Here is a 14,972-nt window from a genome sequence, read left to right on the forward strand (position 1 = left end):
TTTTCTCCCCCACGCCTCCTCCAGTTGCAACCCTCCCCCATACCCCAGTTGCAACCCTCCCCCACTCCCCCATTCCCCAGTTGCAACCCTCCCCCACTCCCCCATTCCCCAGTTGCAACCCTTCACCTTCCACCTCCCCAATTGCAACCCTACTCCCCCTCCCCTATTGGAACCTCCTCATTCCCAGCAGAAGCTGAGTGTGACAGGAAGTTTTCCAGGCCGCTCCCTCGCTCCTAGTGGCGTTCCCATGGCGACTCCTCCAATGGAATGCTGTCCCGGGCGGAAGGTCGCGCTCCCATTGGCTGGCACCGCCCACCTGCCTGTCGGGATTGGCTGGATGTAGCGAGCGGGCGGACCAATGGGAGGGGCGCGCTCGGCCCGCGTGGCAGCGGCAGGAAGCGGAACAAAGTGAGGAGAGTGCGTGAGTGCGCGTGACCGCGCGGAGAGAGAATAGAGAGAGTGCAGGAGAAATAGAGAGAAAGAAGGGAATAGAAGTGGAAAGAAAGAGTCAGGGAAAGAGATACAATGGAAAAGAGGAGAATCATAGAAAGAGACACAAATATGGGAAACAGATATAAAAAATAGAGAGGGGGAGTGAGACAAGGAGGGAGACCTGGCACCTCCCCGGGAAGTGGCAACAGCAGCGGGGCCACCACATCAGCAGCCCAGGTAATAAACCCAGATCCCTCCCTCCCTCCTGTCCCTCCCTCCCTCCCTCCCTCTTGTCCCTCCCTCCCTCCCTCCCTCTTGTCCCTCCCTCCCTCCCTCCCTCTTGTCCCTCCCTCCCTCCCTCCCTCCCTCTTGTCCCTCCCTCCCTCTTGTCCCTCCCTCCCTCCCTCCCTCTTGTCCCTCCCTCCCTCCCTCCCGTCCCTCCCTCCCTCCCTCCCTCTTGTCCCTCCCTCCCTCCCTCCCTCCCTCCCTCCCTCCCTCCCTCCCTCCCTCCCTCTTGTCCCTCCCTCCCTCCCTCCCTCTTGTCCCTCCCTCCCTCCCTCTTGTCCCTCCCTCCCTCCCTCTTGTCCCTCCCTCCCTCCCTCTTGTCCCTCCCTCCCTCCCTCTTGTCCCTCCCTCCCTCCCTCTTGTCCCTCCCTCCCTCCCTCTTGTCCCTCCCTCCCTCCCTCTTGTCCCTCCCTCCCTCCCTCTTGTCCCTCCCTCCCTCCCTCTTGTCCCTCCCTCCCTCCCTCTTGTCCCTCCCTCCCTCCCTCTTGTCCCTCCCTCCCTCCCTCTTGTCCCTCCCTCCCTCCCTCTTGTCCCTCCCTCCCTCCCTCTTGTCCCTCCCTCCCTCCCTCTTGTCCCTCCCTCCCTCCCTCTTGTCCCTCCCTCCCTCCCTCTTGTCCCTCCCTCCCTCCCTCTTGTCCCTCCCTCCCTCCCTCTTGTCCCTCCCTCCCTCTTGTCCCTCCCTCCCTCCCTCCCTCCCTCCCTCCCTCCCTCCCTCTTGTCCCTCCCTCCCTCCCTCTTGTCCCTCCCTCCCTCCCTCTTGTCCCTCCCTCCCTCCCTCTTGTCCCTCCCTCCCTCCCTCCCTCCCTCCCTCCCTCCCTCCCTCTTGTCCCTCCCTCCCTCCCTCCCTCCCTCCCTCCCTCCCTCCCTCCCTCCCTCTTGTCCCTCCCTCCCTCTTGTCCCTCCCTCCCTCTTGTCCCTCCCTCCCTCCCTCCCTCTTGTCCCTCCCTCCCTCCCTCCCTCTTGTCCCTCCCTCCCTCCCTCCCTCTTGTCCCTCCCTCCCTCTTGTCCCTCCCTCCCTCCCTCCCTCTTGTCCCTCCCTCCCTCCCTCCCTCTTGTCCCTCCCTCCCTCCTGTCCCTCCCTCCTGTCCCTCCCTCCCTCCCTCCCTCCCTCCTGTCCCTCCCTCCTGTCCCTCCCTCCCTCCCTCCCTCCTGTCCCTCCCTCCCTCCCTCCCTCCCTCCCTCCCTCCTGTCCCTCCCTCCCTCCCTCCCTCCTGTCCCTCCCTCCCTCCCTCCCTCCCTCCCTCCCTCCCTCCCTCCCTCCCTCCCTCCCTCCTGTCCCTCCCTCCCTCCCTCCCTCCCTCCCTCTTGTCCCTCCCTCCCTCTTGTCCCTCCCTCCCTCCCTCCCTCCCTCTTGTCCCTCCCTCCCTCCCTCCCTCCCTCTTGTCCCTCCCTCCCTCCCGTCCCTCCCTCCCTCCCTCCCTCTTGTCCCTCCCTCCCTCCCTCCCTCCCTCTTGTCCCTCCCTCCCTCCCTCCCTCCCTCCCTCCCTCCCTCCCTCTTGTCCCTCCCTCCCTCCCTCCCTCTTGTCCCTCCCTCCCTCCCTCCCTCTTGTCCCTCCCTCCCTCTTGTCCCTCCCTCCCTCCCTCCCTCTTGTCCCTCCCTCCCTCCCTCCCTCTTGTCCCTCCCTCCCTCCCTCCCTCCCTCCCTCCCTCTTGTCCCTCCCTCCCTCCCTCCCTCCCTCCCTCCCTCCCTCCCTCCCTCCCTCCCTCCCTCCCTCTTGTCCCTCCCTCCCTCCCTCCCTCCCTCCCTCCCTCCCTCCCTCCCTCCCTCCCTCCCTCCCTCTTGTCCCTCTTGTCCCTCCCTCCCTCCCTCCCTCCCTCCCTCCCTCCCTCCCTCCCTCCCTCCCTCCCTCCCTCCCTCCCTCCCTCCCTCCCTCCCTCCCTCCCTCCCTCCCTCCCTCCCTCCCTCCCTCCCTCCCTCCCTCCCTCCCTCCCTCCCTCCCTCCCTCCCTCCCTCCCTCTTGTCCCTCCCTCCCTCCCTCTTGTCCCTCCCTCTTGTCCCTCCCTCCCTCCCTCTTGTCCCTCCCTCCCTCCCTCTTGTCCCTCCCTCCCTCCCTCTTGTCCCTCCCTCCCTCCCTCTTGTCCCTCCCTCCCTCCCTCTTGTCCCTCCCTCCCTCCCTCTTGTCCCTCCCTCCCTCCCTCTTGTCCCTCCCTCCCTCCCTCTTGTCCCTCCCTCCCTCCCTCCCTCTTGTCCCTCCCTCCCTCCCTCTTGTCCCTCCCTCCCTCCCTCTTGTCCCTCCCTCCCTCCCTCTTGTCCCTCCCTCCCTCCCTCTTGTCCCTCCCTCCCTCCCTCTTGTCCCTCCCTCCCTCCCTCTTGTCCCTCCCTCCCTCCCTCTTGTCCCTCCCTCCCTCCCTCTTGTCCCTCCCTCCCTCCCTCTTGTCCCTCCCTCCCTCCCTCCCTCTTGTCCCTCCCTCCCTCCCTCCCTCTTGTCCCTCCCTCCCTCCCTCCCTCCCTCCCTCTTGTCCCTCCCTCCCTCCCTCCCTCTTGTCCCTCCCTCCCTCCCTCCCTCTTGTCCCTCCCTCCCTCCCTCCCTCTTGTCCCTCCCTCCCTCCCTCCCTCTTGTCCCTCCCTCCCTCCCTCCCTCTTGTCCCTCCCTCCCTCCCTCCCTCTTGTCCCTCCCTCCCTCCCTCCCTCTTGTCCCTCCCTCCCTCCCTCCCTCTTGTCCCTCCCTCCCTCCCTCCCTCTTGTCCCTCCCTCCCTCCCTCCCTCTTGTCCCTCCCTCCCTCCCTCCCTCTTGTCCCTCCCTCCCTCCCTCCCTCTTGTCCCTCCCTCCCTCCCTCCCTCTTGTCCCTCCCTCCCTCCCTCCCTCTTGTCCCTCCCTCCCTCCCTCCCTCTTGTCCCTCCCTCCCTCCCTCCCTCTTGTCCCTCCCTCCCTCCCTCCCTCTTGTCCCTCCCTCCCTCCCTCCCTCCCTCTTGTCCCTCCCTCCCTCCCTCCCTCTTGTCCCTCCCTCCCTCCCTCCCTCTTGTCCCTCCCTCCCTCCCTCCCTCTTGTCCCTCCCTCCCTCCCTCCCTCTTGTCCCTCCCTCCCTCCCTCCCTCTTGTCCCTCCCTCCCTCCCTCCCTCTTGTCCCTCCCTCCCTCCCTCCCTCTTGTCCCTCCCTCCCTCCCTCCCTCTTGTCCCTCCCTCCCTCCCTCCCTCTTGTCCCTCCCTCCCTCCCTCCCTCTTGTCCCTCCCTCCCTCCCTCCCTCTTGTCCCTCCCTCCCTCCCTCCCTCTTGTCCCTCCCTCCCTCCCTCCCTCTTGTCCCTCCCTCCCTCCCTCCCTCTTGTCCCTCCCTCCCTCCCTCCCTCTTGTCCCTCCCTCCCTCCCTCCCTCTTGTCCCTCCCTCCCTCCCTCCCTCTTGTCCCTCCCTCCCTCCCTCCCTCTTGTCCCTCCCTCCCTCCCTCCCTCTTGTCCCTCCCTCCCTCCCTCCCTCTTGTCCCTCCCTCCCTCCCTCCCTCTTGTCCCTCCCTCCCTCCCTCCCTCTTGTCCCTCCCTCCCTCCCTCCCTCTTGTCCCTCCCTCCCTCCCTCCCTCTTGTCCCTCCCTCCCTCCCTCCCTCTTGTCCCTCCCTCCCTCCCTCTTGTCCCTCCCTCCCTCCCTCCCTCTTGTCCCTCCCTCCCTCCCTCCCTCTTGTCCCTCCCTCCCTCCCTCCCTCCCTCCCTCCCTCCCTCCCTCCCTCCCTCCCTCCCTCCCTCCCTCCCTCCCTCCCTCCCTCCCTCCCTCCCTCCCTCCCTCCCTCTTGTCCCTCCCTCCCTCCCTCCCTCTTGTCCCTCCCTCCCTCCCTCCCTCTTGTCCCTCCCTCCCTCCCTCCCTCTTGTCCCTCCCTCCCTCCCTCTTGTCCCTCCCTCCCTCCCTCCCTCCCTCCCTCCCTCCCTCCCTCTTGTCCCTCCCTCCCTCCCTCCCTCCCTCTTGTCCCTCCCTCCCTCCCTCCCTCCCTCTTGTCCCTCCCTCCCTCTTGTCCCTCCCTCCCTCCCTCCCTCCCTCCCTCCCTCCCTCCCTCCCTCCCTCCCTCCCTCTTGTCCCTCCCTCCCTCCCTCCCTCCCTCTTGTCCCTCCCTCCCTCCCTCCCTCCCTCTTGTCCCTCCCTCCCTCCCTCCCTCCCTCTTGTCCCTCCCTCCCTCCCTCCCTCCCTCTTGTCCCTCCCTCCCTCCCTCCCTCCCTCTTGTCCCTCCCTCCCTCCCTCCCTCCCTCTTGTCCCTCCCTCCCTCCCTCTTGTCCCTCCCTCCCTCCCTCTTGTCCCTCCCTCCCTCCCTCTTGTCCCTCCCTCCCTCTTGTCCCTCCCTCCCTCCCTCCCTCTTGTCCCTCCCTCCCTCCCTCTTGTCCCTCCCTCCCTCCCTCTTGTCCCTCCCTCCCTCCCTCTTGTCCCTCCCTCCCTCCCTCTTGTCCCTCCCTCCCTCCCTCTTGTCCCTCCCTCCCTCCCTCCCTCCCTCCCTCCCTCCCTCCCTCCCTCCCTCCCTCCCTCCCTCCCTCCCTCCCTCCCTCCCTCCCTCCCTCCCTCCCTCCCTCCCTCTTGTCCCTCCCTCCCTCCCTCCCTCCCTCCCTCCCTCCCTCCCTCCCTCCCTCCCTCCCTCCCTCCCTCCCTCTTGTCCCTCCCTCTTGTCCCTCCCTCCCTCCCTCCCTCCCTCTTGTCCCTCCCTCCCTCCCTCCCTCCCTCTTGTCCCTCCCTCCCTCCCTCCCTCCCTCTTGTCCCTCCCTCCCTCCCTCCCTCCCTCTTGTCCCTCCCTCCCTCCCTCCCTCCCTCTTGTCCCTCCCTCCCTCCCTCCCTCCCTCCCTCTTGTCCCTCCCTCCCTCCCTCCCTCCCTCTTGTCCCTCCCTCCCTCCCTCCCTCCCTCTTGTCCCTCCCTCCCTCCCTCCCTCCCTCTTGTCCCTCCCTCCCTCCCTCCCTCCCTCTTGTCCCTCCCTCCCTCCCTCCCTCCCGTCCCTCCCTCCCTCCCTCCCTCCCTCTTGTCCCTCCCTCCCTCTTGTCCCTCCCTCCCTCTTGTCCCTCCCTCCCTCCCTCCCTCCCTCCCTCCCTCCCTCCCTCCCTCCCTCTTGTCCCTCCCTCCCTCCCTCCCTCTTGTCCCTCCCTCCCTCCCTCCCTCTTGTCCCTCCCTCCCTCCCTCCCTCTTGTCCCTCCCTCCCTCCCTCCCTCTTGTCCCTCCCTCCCTCCCTCCCTCTTGTCCCTCCCTCCCTCCCTCCCTCCCTCCCTCCCTCCCTCCCTCCCTCCCTCCCTCCCTCCCTCCCTCCCTCCCTCCCTCCCTCCCTCCCTCCCTCTTGTCCCTCCCTCCCTCCCTCCCTCCCTCCCTCCCTCCCTCCCTCCCTCCCTCCCTCCCTCCCTCCCTCCCTCCCTCCCTCCCTCCCTCCCTCCCTCTTGTCCCTCCCTCCCTCCCTCCCTCCCTCCCTCCCTCCCTCCCTCCCTCCCTCCCTCCCTCCCTCCCTCCCTCCCTCCCTCCCTCCCTCCCTCTTGTCCCTCCCTCCCTCCCTCCCTCCCTCTTGTCCCTCCCTCCCTCCCTCCCTCCCTCCCTCCCTCTTGTCCCTCCCTCCCTCCCTCCCTCTTGTCCCTCCCTCCCTCCCTCCCTCTTGTCCCTCCCTCCCTCTTGTCCCTCCCTCCCTCCCTCCCTCTTGTCCCTCCCTCCCTCCCTCCCTCCCTCTTGTCCCTCCCTCCCTCCCTCTTGTCCCTCCCTCCCTCCCTCTTGTCCCTCCCTCCCTCCCTCTTGTCCCTCCCTCCCTCCCTCTTGTCCCTCCCTCCCTCCCTCTTGTCCCTCCCTCCCTCCCTCTTGTCCCTCCCTCCCTCCCTCTTGTCCCTCCCTCCCTCCCTCCCTCTTGTCCCTCCCTCCCTCCCTCCCTCTTGTCCCTCCCTCCCTCCCTCCCTCTTGTCCCTCCCTCCCTCCCTCCCTCTTGTCCCTCCCTCCCTCCCTCCCTCTTGTCCCTCCCTCCCTCCCTCTTGTCCCTCCCTCCCTCCCTCTTGTCCCTCCCTCCCTCCCTCTTGTCCCTCCCTCCCTCCCTCTTGTCCCTCCCTCCCTCCCTCTTGTCCCTCCCTCCCTCCCTCTTGTCCCTCCCTCCCTCCCTCCCTCCCTCCCTCTTGTCCCTCCCTCCCTCCCTCCCTCCCTCCCGTCCCTCCCTCCCTCCCTCCCTCCCTCCCTCCCTCCCTCCCTCCCTCTTGTCCCTCCCTCCCTCCCTCCCTCCCTCCCTCCCTCCCTCCCTCCCTCCCTCCTGTCCCTCCCTCCCTCCCTCCCTCCCTCCCTCCCTCCCTCCCTCCCTCCCTCCCTCCCTCCCTCCCTCCCTCCCTCCCTCCCTCCCTCCCTCCCTCCCTTCCTCCCTCTTGTCCCTCCCTCCCTCCCTCCCTCTTGTCCCTCCCTCCCTCCCTCCCTCTTGTCCCTCCCTCCCTCCCTCCCTCTTGTCCCTCCCTCCCTCCCTCCCTCTTGTCCCTCCCTCCCTCCCTCCCTCTTGTCCCTCCCTCCCTCCCTCCCTCTTGTCCCTCCCTCCCTCCCTCCCTCCCTCCCTCTTGTCCCTCCCTCCCTCCCTCTTGTCCCTCCCTCCCTCCCTCTTGTCCCTCCCTCCCTCCCTCTTGTCCCTCCCTCCCTCCCTCCCTCCCTCCCTCCCTCCCTCCCTCCCTCCCTCCCTCCCTCCCTCCCTCCCTCCCTCCCTCCCTCCCTCCCTCCCTCCCTCCCTCCCTCCCTCCCTCCCTCCCTCCCTCTTGTCCCTCCCTCCCTCCCTCCCTCCCTCCCTCCCTCCCTCCCTCCCTCCCTCCCTCCCTCCCTCTTGTCCCTCCCTCCCTCCCTCCCTCCCTCTTGTCCCTCCCTCCCTCTTGTCCCTCCCTCCCTCCCTCCCTCCCTCCCTCCCTCTTGTCCCTCCCTCCCTCCCTCCCTCCCTCCCTCTTGTCCCTCCCTCCCTCCCTCCCTCTTGTCCCTCCCTCCCTCCCTCCCTCTTGTCCCTCCCTCCCTCCCTCCCTCTTGTCCCTCCCTCCCTCCCTCCCTCTTGTCCCTCCCTCCCTCCCTCCCTCTTGTCCCTCCCTCCCTCTTGTCCCTCCCTCCCTCTTGTCCCTCCCTCCCTCCCTCCCTCTTGTCCCTCCCTCCCTCCCTCCCTCTTGTCCCTCCCTCCCTCTTGTCCCTCCCTCCCTCTTGTCCCTCCCTCCCTCTTGTCCCTCCCTCCCTCTTGTCCCTCCCTCCCTCTTGTCCCTCCCTCCCTCCCTCCCTCTTGTCCCTCCCTCCCTCCCTCCCTCTTGTCCCTCCCTCCCTCCCTCCCTCTTGTCCCTCCCTCCCTCCCTCCCTCTTGTCCCTCCCTCCCTCCCTCCCTCTTGTCCCTCCCTCCCTCCCTCCCTCTTGTCCCTCCCTCCCTCCCTCCCTCTTGTCCCTCCCTCCCTCCCTCCCTCTTGTCCCTCCCTCCCTCCCTCCCGTCCCTCCCTCCCTCCCTCCCGTCCCTCCCTCCCTCCCTCCCTCCCGTCCCTCCCTCCCTCCCGTCCCTCCCTCCCTCCCGTCCCTCCCTCCCTCCCGTCCCTCCCTCCCTCCCGTCCCTCCCTCCCTCCCGTCCCTCCCTCCCTCCCTCCCTCCCGTCCCTCCCTCCCTCCCTCCCTCCCTCCCTCCCTCTTGTCCCTCCCTCCCTCCCTCCCTCCCTCCCTCTTGTCCCTCCCTCCCTCCCTCCCTCTTGTCCCTCCCTCCCTCCCTCCCTCTTGTCCCTCCCTCCCTCCCTCCCTCTTGTCCCTCCCTCCCTCCCTCCCTCTTGTCCCTCCCTCCCTCCCTCTTGTCCCTCCCTCCCTCCCTCCCTCTTGTCCCTCCCTCCCTCCCTCCCTCTTGTCCCTCCCTCCCTCCCTCCCTCTTGTCCCTCCCTCCCTCCCTCCCTCCCTCTTGTCCCTCCCTCCCTCCCTCCCTCTTGTCCCTCCCTCCCTCCCTCCCTCTTGTCCCTCCCTCCCTCCCTCCCTCTTGTCCCTCCCTCCCTCCCTCCCTCTTGTCCCTCCCTCCCTCCCTCCCTCCCTCCCTCCCTCCCTCCCTCCCTCCCTCCCTCCCTCCCTCCCTCCCTCCCTCCCTCCCTCCCTCCCTCCCTCCCTCCTCTCTCCCTCCCTCCCTCCCTCCCTCCCTCTTGTCCCTCCCTCCCTCCCTCCCTCCCTCCCTCCCTCCCTCCCTCCCTCCCTCCCTCCCTCCCTCCCTCCCTCCCTCCCTCCCTCCCTCTTGTCCCTCCCTCCCTCCCTCCCTCTTGTCCCTCCCTCCCTCCCTCCCTCTTGTCCCTCCCTCCCTCCCTCCCTCTTGTCCCTCCCTCCCTCCCTCCCTCTTGTCCCTCCCTCCCTCCCTCCCTCCCTCCCTCTTGTCCCTCCCTCCCTCCCTCCCTCTTGTCCCTCCCTCCCTCCCTCCCTCTTGTCCCTCCCTCCCTCCCTCTTGTCCCTCCCTCCCTCCCTCCCTCTTGTCCCTCCCTCCCTCCCTCTTGTCCCTCCCTCCCTCCCTCTTGTCCCTCCCTCCCTCCCTCCCTCTTGTCCCTCCCTCCCTCCCTCCCTCTTGTCCCTCCCTCCCTCCCTCCCTCTTGTCCCTCCCTCCCTCCCTCCCTCCCTCTTGTCCCTCCCTCCCTCCCTCCCTCCCTCTTGTCCCTCCCTCCCTCCCTCCCTCCCTCTTGTCCCTCCCTCCCTCCCTCCCTCTTGTCCCTCCCTCCCTCCCTCCCTCCCTCCCTCCCTCCCTCCCTCTTGTCCCTCCCTCCCTCCCTCTTGTCCCTCCCTCCCTCCCTCTTGTCCCTCCCTCCCTCCCTCCCTCTTGTCCCTCCCTCCCTCCCTCCCTCTTGTCCCTCCCTCCCTCCCTCCCTCTTGTCCCTCCCTCCCTCCCTCCCTCTTGTCCCTCCCTCCCTCCCTCCCTCCCTCCCTCCCTCTTGTCCCTCCCTCCCTCCCTCCCTCTTGTCCCTCCCTCCCTCCCTCCCTCTTGTCCCTCCCTCCCTCCCTCCCTCTTGTCCCTCCCTCCCTCCCTCCCTCTTGTCCCTCCCTCCCTCCCTCCCTCTTGTCCCTCCCTCCCTCCCTCCCTCTTGTCCCTCCCTCCCTCCCTCCCTCTTGTCCCTCCCTCCCTCCCTCCCTCTTGTCCCTCCCTCCCTCCCTCCCTCTTGTCCCTCCCTCCCTCCCTCCCTCCCTCCCTCTTGTCCCTCCCTCCCTCCCTCCCTCCCTCCCTCCCTCCCTCTTGTCCCTCCCTCCCTCTTGTCCCTCCCTCCCTCCCTCCCTCCCTCTTGTCCCTCCCTCCCTCCGTCCCTCCCTCCCTCCTGTCCCTCCCTCCCTCTTGTCCCTCCCTCCCTCTTGTCCCTCCCTCCCTCTTGTCCCTCCCTCCCTCCCTCTTGTCCCTCCCTCCCTCCCTCTTGTCCCTCCCTCCCTCCCTCTTGTCCCTCCCTCCCTCCCTCTTGTCCCTCCCTCCCTCCCTCTTGTCCCTCCCTCCCTCCCTCTTGTCCCTCCCTCCCTCCCTCTTGTCCCTCCCTCCCTCCCTCTTGTCCCTCCCTCCCTCCCTCTTGTCCCTCCCTCCCTCCCTCTTGTCCCTCCCTCCCTCCCTCTTGTCCCTCCCTCCCTCCCTCTTGTCCCTCCCTCCCTCCCTCTTGTCCCTCCCTCCCTCCCTCTTGTCCCTCCCTCCCTCCCTCTTGTCCCTCCCTCCCTCCCTCTTGTCCCTCCCTCCCTCCCTCTTGTCCCTCCCTCCCTCCCTCTTGTCCCTCCCTCCCTCCCTCTTGTCCCTCCCTCCCTCCCTCTTGTCCCTCCCTCCCTCCCTCTTGTCCCTCCCTCCCTCCCTCTTGTCCCTCCCTCCCTCCCTCTTGTCCCTCCCTCCCTCCCTCTTGTCCCTCCCTCCCTCCCTCCCTCCCTCTTGTCCCTCCCTCCCTCCCTCCCTCCCTCCCTCCCTCCCTCCCTCCCTCCCTCCCTCCCTCCCTCCCTCCCTCCCTCCCTCCCTCCCTCCCTCCCTCCCTCTTGTCCCTCCCTCCCTCCCTCCCTCCTGTCCCTCCCTCCCTCCCTCCCTCCCTCCCTCTTGTCCCTCCCCCTCCCCTCCCTCTTGTCCCTCCCTCCCTCCCTCCCTCTTGTCCCTCCCTCCCTCCCTCCCTCTTGTCCCTCCCTCCCTCCCTCCCTCTTGTCCCTCCCTCCCTCCCTCCCTCCCTCTTGTCCCTCCCTCCCTCCCTCTTGTCCCTCCCTCCCTCCCTCCCTCTTGTCCCTCCCTCCCTCCCTCCCTCTTGTCCCTCCCTCCCTCCCTCCCTCCCTCTTGTCCCTCCCTCCCTCCCTCCCTCTTGTCCCTCCCTCCCTCCCTCCCTCTTGTCCCTCCCTCCCTCCCTCCCTCTTGTCCCTCCCTCCCTCCCTCCCTCTTGTCCCTCCCTCCCTCCCTCCCTCTTGTCCCTCCCTCCCTCCCTCCCTCTTGTCCCTCCCTCCCTCCCTCCCTCTTGTCCCTCCCTCCCTCCCTCCCTCTTGTCCCTCCCCTCCCTCCCTCCCTCTTGTCCCTCCCTCCCTCCCTCCCTCTTGTCCCTCCCTCCCTCCCTCCCTCTTGTCCCTCCCTCCCTCCCTCCCTCTTGTCCCTCCCTCCCTCCCTCTTGTCCCTCCCTCCCTCCCTCCCTCCCTCTTGTCCCTCCCTCCCTCCCCTCCCTCTTGTCCCTCCCTCCCTCCCTCCCTCCCTCTTGTCCCTCCCTCCCTCCCTCCCTCTTGTCCCTCCCTCCCTCCCTCCCTCCCCTCCCTCCCTCCCTCCCTCTTGTCCCTCCCTCCCTCCCTCTTGTCCCTCCCTCCCTCCCTCCCTCCCTCCCTCTTGTCCCTCCCTCCCTCCCTCCCTCTTGTCCCTCCCTCCCTCCCTCCCTCCCTCTTGTCCCTCCCTCCCTCCCTCCCTCTTGTCCCTCCCTCCCTCCCTCCCTCCCTCCCTCCCTCTTGTCCCTCCCTCCCTCCCTCCCTCTTGTCCCTCCCTCCCTCCCTCTTGTCCTCCTCCCTCCCTCTTGTCCCCCCCCTCCCTCTTGTCCCTCCCTCCCTCCCTCTTGTCCCTCCCTCCCTCCCTCTTGTCCCCTCCCTCCCTCCCTCTTGTCCCTCCCTCCCTCCCTCCCTCCCTCTTGTCCCTCCCTCCCTCCCTCCCTCCCTCCCTCCCTCCTCCCTCCCTCCCTCCTCCCTCCCTCCCTCCCTCCCTCTTGTCCCTCCCTCCCTCCCTCCCTCTTGTCCCTCCCTCCCTCCCTCCCTCTTGTCCCTCCCTCCCTCCCTCCCTCTTGTCCCTCCCTCCCTCCCTCCCTCTTGTCCCTCCCTCCCTCCCTCCCTCTTGTCCCTCCCTCCCTCCCTCCCTCTTGTCCCTCCCTCCCTCCCTCCCTCTTGTCCCTCCCTCCCTCCCTCCCTCTTGTCCCTCCCTCCCTCCCTCCCTCTTGTCCCTCCCTCCCTCCCTCCCTCTTGTCCCTCCCTCCCTCCCTCTTGTCCCTCCCTCCCTCCCTCCCTCCCTCCCTCTTGTCCCTCCCTCCCCTCCCTCCCTCTTGTCCCTCCCTCCCTCCCTCCCTCTTGTCCCTCCCTCCCTCCCTCTTGTCCCTCCCTCCCTCCCTCTTGTCCCTCCCTCCCTCCCTCCCTCCCTCTTGTCCCTCCCTCCCTCCCGTCCCTCCCTCCCTCCCTCCCTCTTGTCCCTCCCTCCCTCCCTCCCTCCCTCCCTCCCTCCCCTCCCTCCCTCCCTCCCTCTTGTCCCTCCCTCCCTCCCTCCCTCTTGTCCCTCCCTCCCTCCCTCCCTCTTGTCCCTCCCTCCCTCCCTCCCTCTTGTCCCTCCCTCCCTCCCTCCCTCTTGTCCCTCCCTCCCTCCCTCCCTCTTGTCCCTCCCTCCCTCCCTCCCTCTTGTCCCCTCCCTCCCTCCCTCCCTCTTGTCCCTCCCTCCCTCTTGTCCCTCCCTCCCTCCCTCTTGTCCCTCCCTCCCTCCCTCTTGTCCCTCCCTCCCTCCCTCCCTCTTGTCCCTCCCTCCCTCTTGTCCCTCCCTCCCTCCCTCCCTCTTGTCCCTCCCTCCCTCCCTCCCTCTTGTCCCTCCCTCCCTCCCTCCCTCCCTCTTGTCCCTCCCTCCCTCCCCTCCCTCTTGTCCCTCCCTCCCTCCCTCCCTCCCTCTTGTCCCTCCCTCCCTCCCTCCCTCTTGTCCCTCCCTCCCTCCCTCCCTCTTGTCCCTCCCTCCCTCCCTCTTGTCCCTCCCTCCCTCCCTCTTGTCCCTCCCTCCCTCCCTCCCTCTTGTCCCTCCCTCCCTCCCTCCCTCTTGTCCCTCCCTCCCTCCCTCCCTCTTGTCCCTCCCTCCCTCCCTCCCTCTTGTCCCTCCCTCCCTCCCTCCCTCTTGTCCCTCCTCCCTCCCTCCCTCTTGTCCCTCCCTCCCTCCCTCCCCTCTTGTCCCTCCCTCCCTCCCTCCCTCTTGTCCCTCCCTCCCTCCCTCCCTCTTGTCCCTCCCTCCCTCCCTCCCTCTTGTCCCCTCCCTCCCTCCCTCCCTCTTGTCCCTCCCTCCCTCCCTCCCTCTTGTCCCTCCCTCCCTCCCTCCCTCTTGTCCCTCCCTCCCTCCCTCCCTCTTGTCCCTCCCTCCCTCCCTCCCCTCTTGTCCCTCCCTCCCTCCCTCCCTCTTGTCCCTCCCTCCCTCCCTCCCTCTTGTCCCTCCCTCCCTCCCTCCCTCTTGTCCCTCCCTCCCTCCCTCCCTCTTGTCCCTCCCTCCCTCCCTCCCTCTTGTCCCCTCCCTCCCTCCCTCCCTCTTGTCCCTCCCTCCCTCCCTCCCTCTTGTCCCTCCCTCCCTCCCTCCCTCTTGTCCCTCCCTCCCTCCCTCCACTCCCTCCCTCCCTCCCTCCCCTCCCTCCCTCCCTCCCTCCCTCCCTCCCTCCCCTCCCTCCCTCCTCCCTCCCTCCCTCCCTCCCTCCCTCTTGTCCCTCCCTCCCTCCCTCCCTCTTGTCCCTCCCTCCCTCTTGTCCCTCCCTCCCTCCCTCCCTCCCTCTTGTCCCTCCCTCCCTCCCTCCCTCTTGCCCCCCTCCCTCCCTCTCCCTCCCTCTTGTCCCCTCCCTCCCTCTTGTCCCTCCCTCCCTCCCTCCCTCTTGTCCCCTCCCTCCCTCCCTCCCTCTTGTCCCTCCCTCCCTCTTGTCCCTCCCTCCCTCTTGTCCCTCCCTCCCTCTTGTCCCTCCCTCCCTCTTGTCCCTCCCTCCCTCTTGTCCCTCCCTCCCTCTTGTCCCTCCCTCCCTCTTGTCCCTCCCTCCCTCTTGTCCCTCCCTCCCTCTTGTCCCTCCCTCCCTCTTGTCCCTCCCTCCCTCTTGTCCCTCCCTCCCTCTTGTCCCTCCCTCCCTCTTGTCCCTCCCTCCCTCTTGTCCCTCCCTCCCTCTTGTCCCTCCCTCCCTCTTGTCCCTCCCTCCCTCTTGTCCCTCCCTCCCTCTTGTCCCTCCCTCCCTCTTGTCCCTCCCTCCCTCTTGTCCCTCCCTCCCTCTTGTCCCTCCCTCCCTCTTTCCCTCCCTCCCTCTTGTCCCTCCCTCCCTCTTGTCCCTCCCTCCCTCTTGTCCCTCCCTCCCTCTTGTCCCTCCCTCCCTCTTGTCCCTCCCTCCCTCTTGTCCCTCCCTCCCTCTTGTCCCTCCCTCTTCTCCCTCCCTCCCTCTTGTCCCCTCCCTCTTGTCCCTCCCTCCCTCCCTCCCTCTTTGTCCCTCCCTCCCTCCCTCCCTCCCTCTTGTCCCTCCCTCCCTCTTGTCCCCTCCCTCCTCTTGTCCCTCCCTCCCTCTTGTCCCTCCCTCCCTCCCTCCCTCTTGTCCCTCCCTCCCTCCCTCCCTCTTGTCCCTCCCTCCCTCCCTCCCTCTTGTCCCTCCCTCCCTCCCTCCCTCTTGTCCCTCCCTCCCTCCCCTCCCTCCCTCCCTCCCTCCCTCCCTCCCTCCCTCCCTCCCTCCCTCCCTCCCTCCCTCTTGTCCCTCCCTCCCTCCCTCCCTCCCTCTTGTCCCTCCCTCCCTCCTCCCTCCCTCCCTCCCTCCCTCCCTCCCTCCCTCTTGTCCCTCCCTCCCCTCCCTCTTGTCCCCTCCCTCCCTCCCTCTTGTCCCTCCCTCCCTCCCTCCCTCCCTCCCTCCCTCCCTCCCTCTTGTCCCCTCCCCCCCCCCTCCCCCTCCCTCCCTCCCTCTTGTCCCTCCCTCCCTCCCTCTTGTCCCTCCCTCCCTCCCCCTCTTGTCCCTCCCTCCCTCCCTCCCTCTAGTCCCTCCCTCCCTCCCTCCCTCTTGTCCCTCCCTCCCCTCCCTCCCTCTTGTCCCTCCCTCCCTCCCTCCTCTTGTCCCTCCCTCCCTCCCTCCCTCTTGTCCCTCCCTCCCTCCCTCCCTCTTGTCCCTCCCTCCCTCCCTCCCTCTTGTCCCTCCCTCCCTCCCTCTTGTCCCTCCCTCCCTCCCTC

General features: G+C 68.3%; 1 protein-coding gene across 5 annotated transcripts in view; it reads left to right on the top strand.

Moving 5' to 3' along the window:
- The first annotated feature begins 431 nt into the window (after positions 1-431).
- The window catches only part of LOC140410498 (uncharacterized), a 199,608-nt gene continuing 185,067 nt past the window's right edge, over positions 432-14,972 (top strand). For all 5 annotated transcript variants that reach the window (XM_072498645.1, XM_072498672.1, XM_072498682.1 and 2 more), the window contains exon 1: positions 432-669. The gene's annotated coding sequence lies outside the window, so the exon portion shown is untranslated. The remainder of the gene's footprint in view (positions 670-14,972) is intronic.

The sequence above is a fragment of the Scyliorhinus torazame genome, chromosome 1 (genome assembly GCF_047496885.1).
Source record: "Scyliorhinus torazame isolate Kashiwa2021f chromosome 1, sScyTor2.1, whole genome shotgun sequence".
NCBI lineage: Eukaryota > Metazoa > Chordata > Chondrichthyes > Carcharhiniformes > Scyliorhinidae > Scyliorhinus > Scyliorhinus torazame.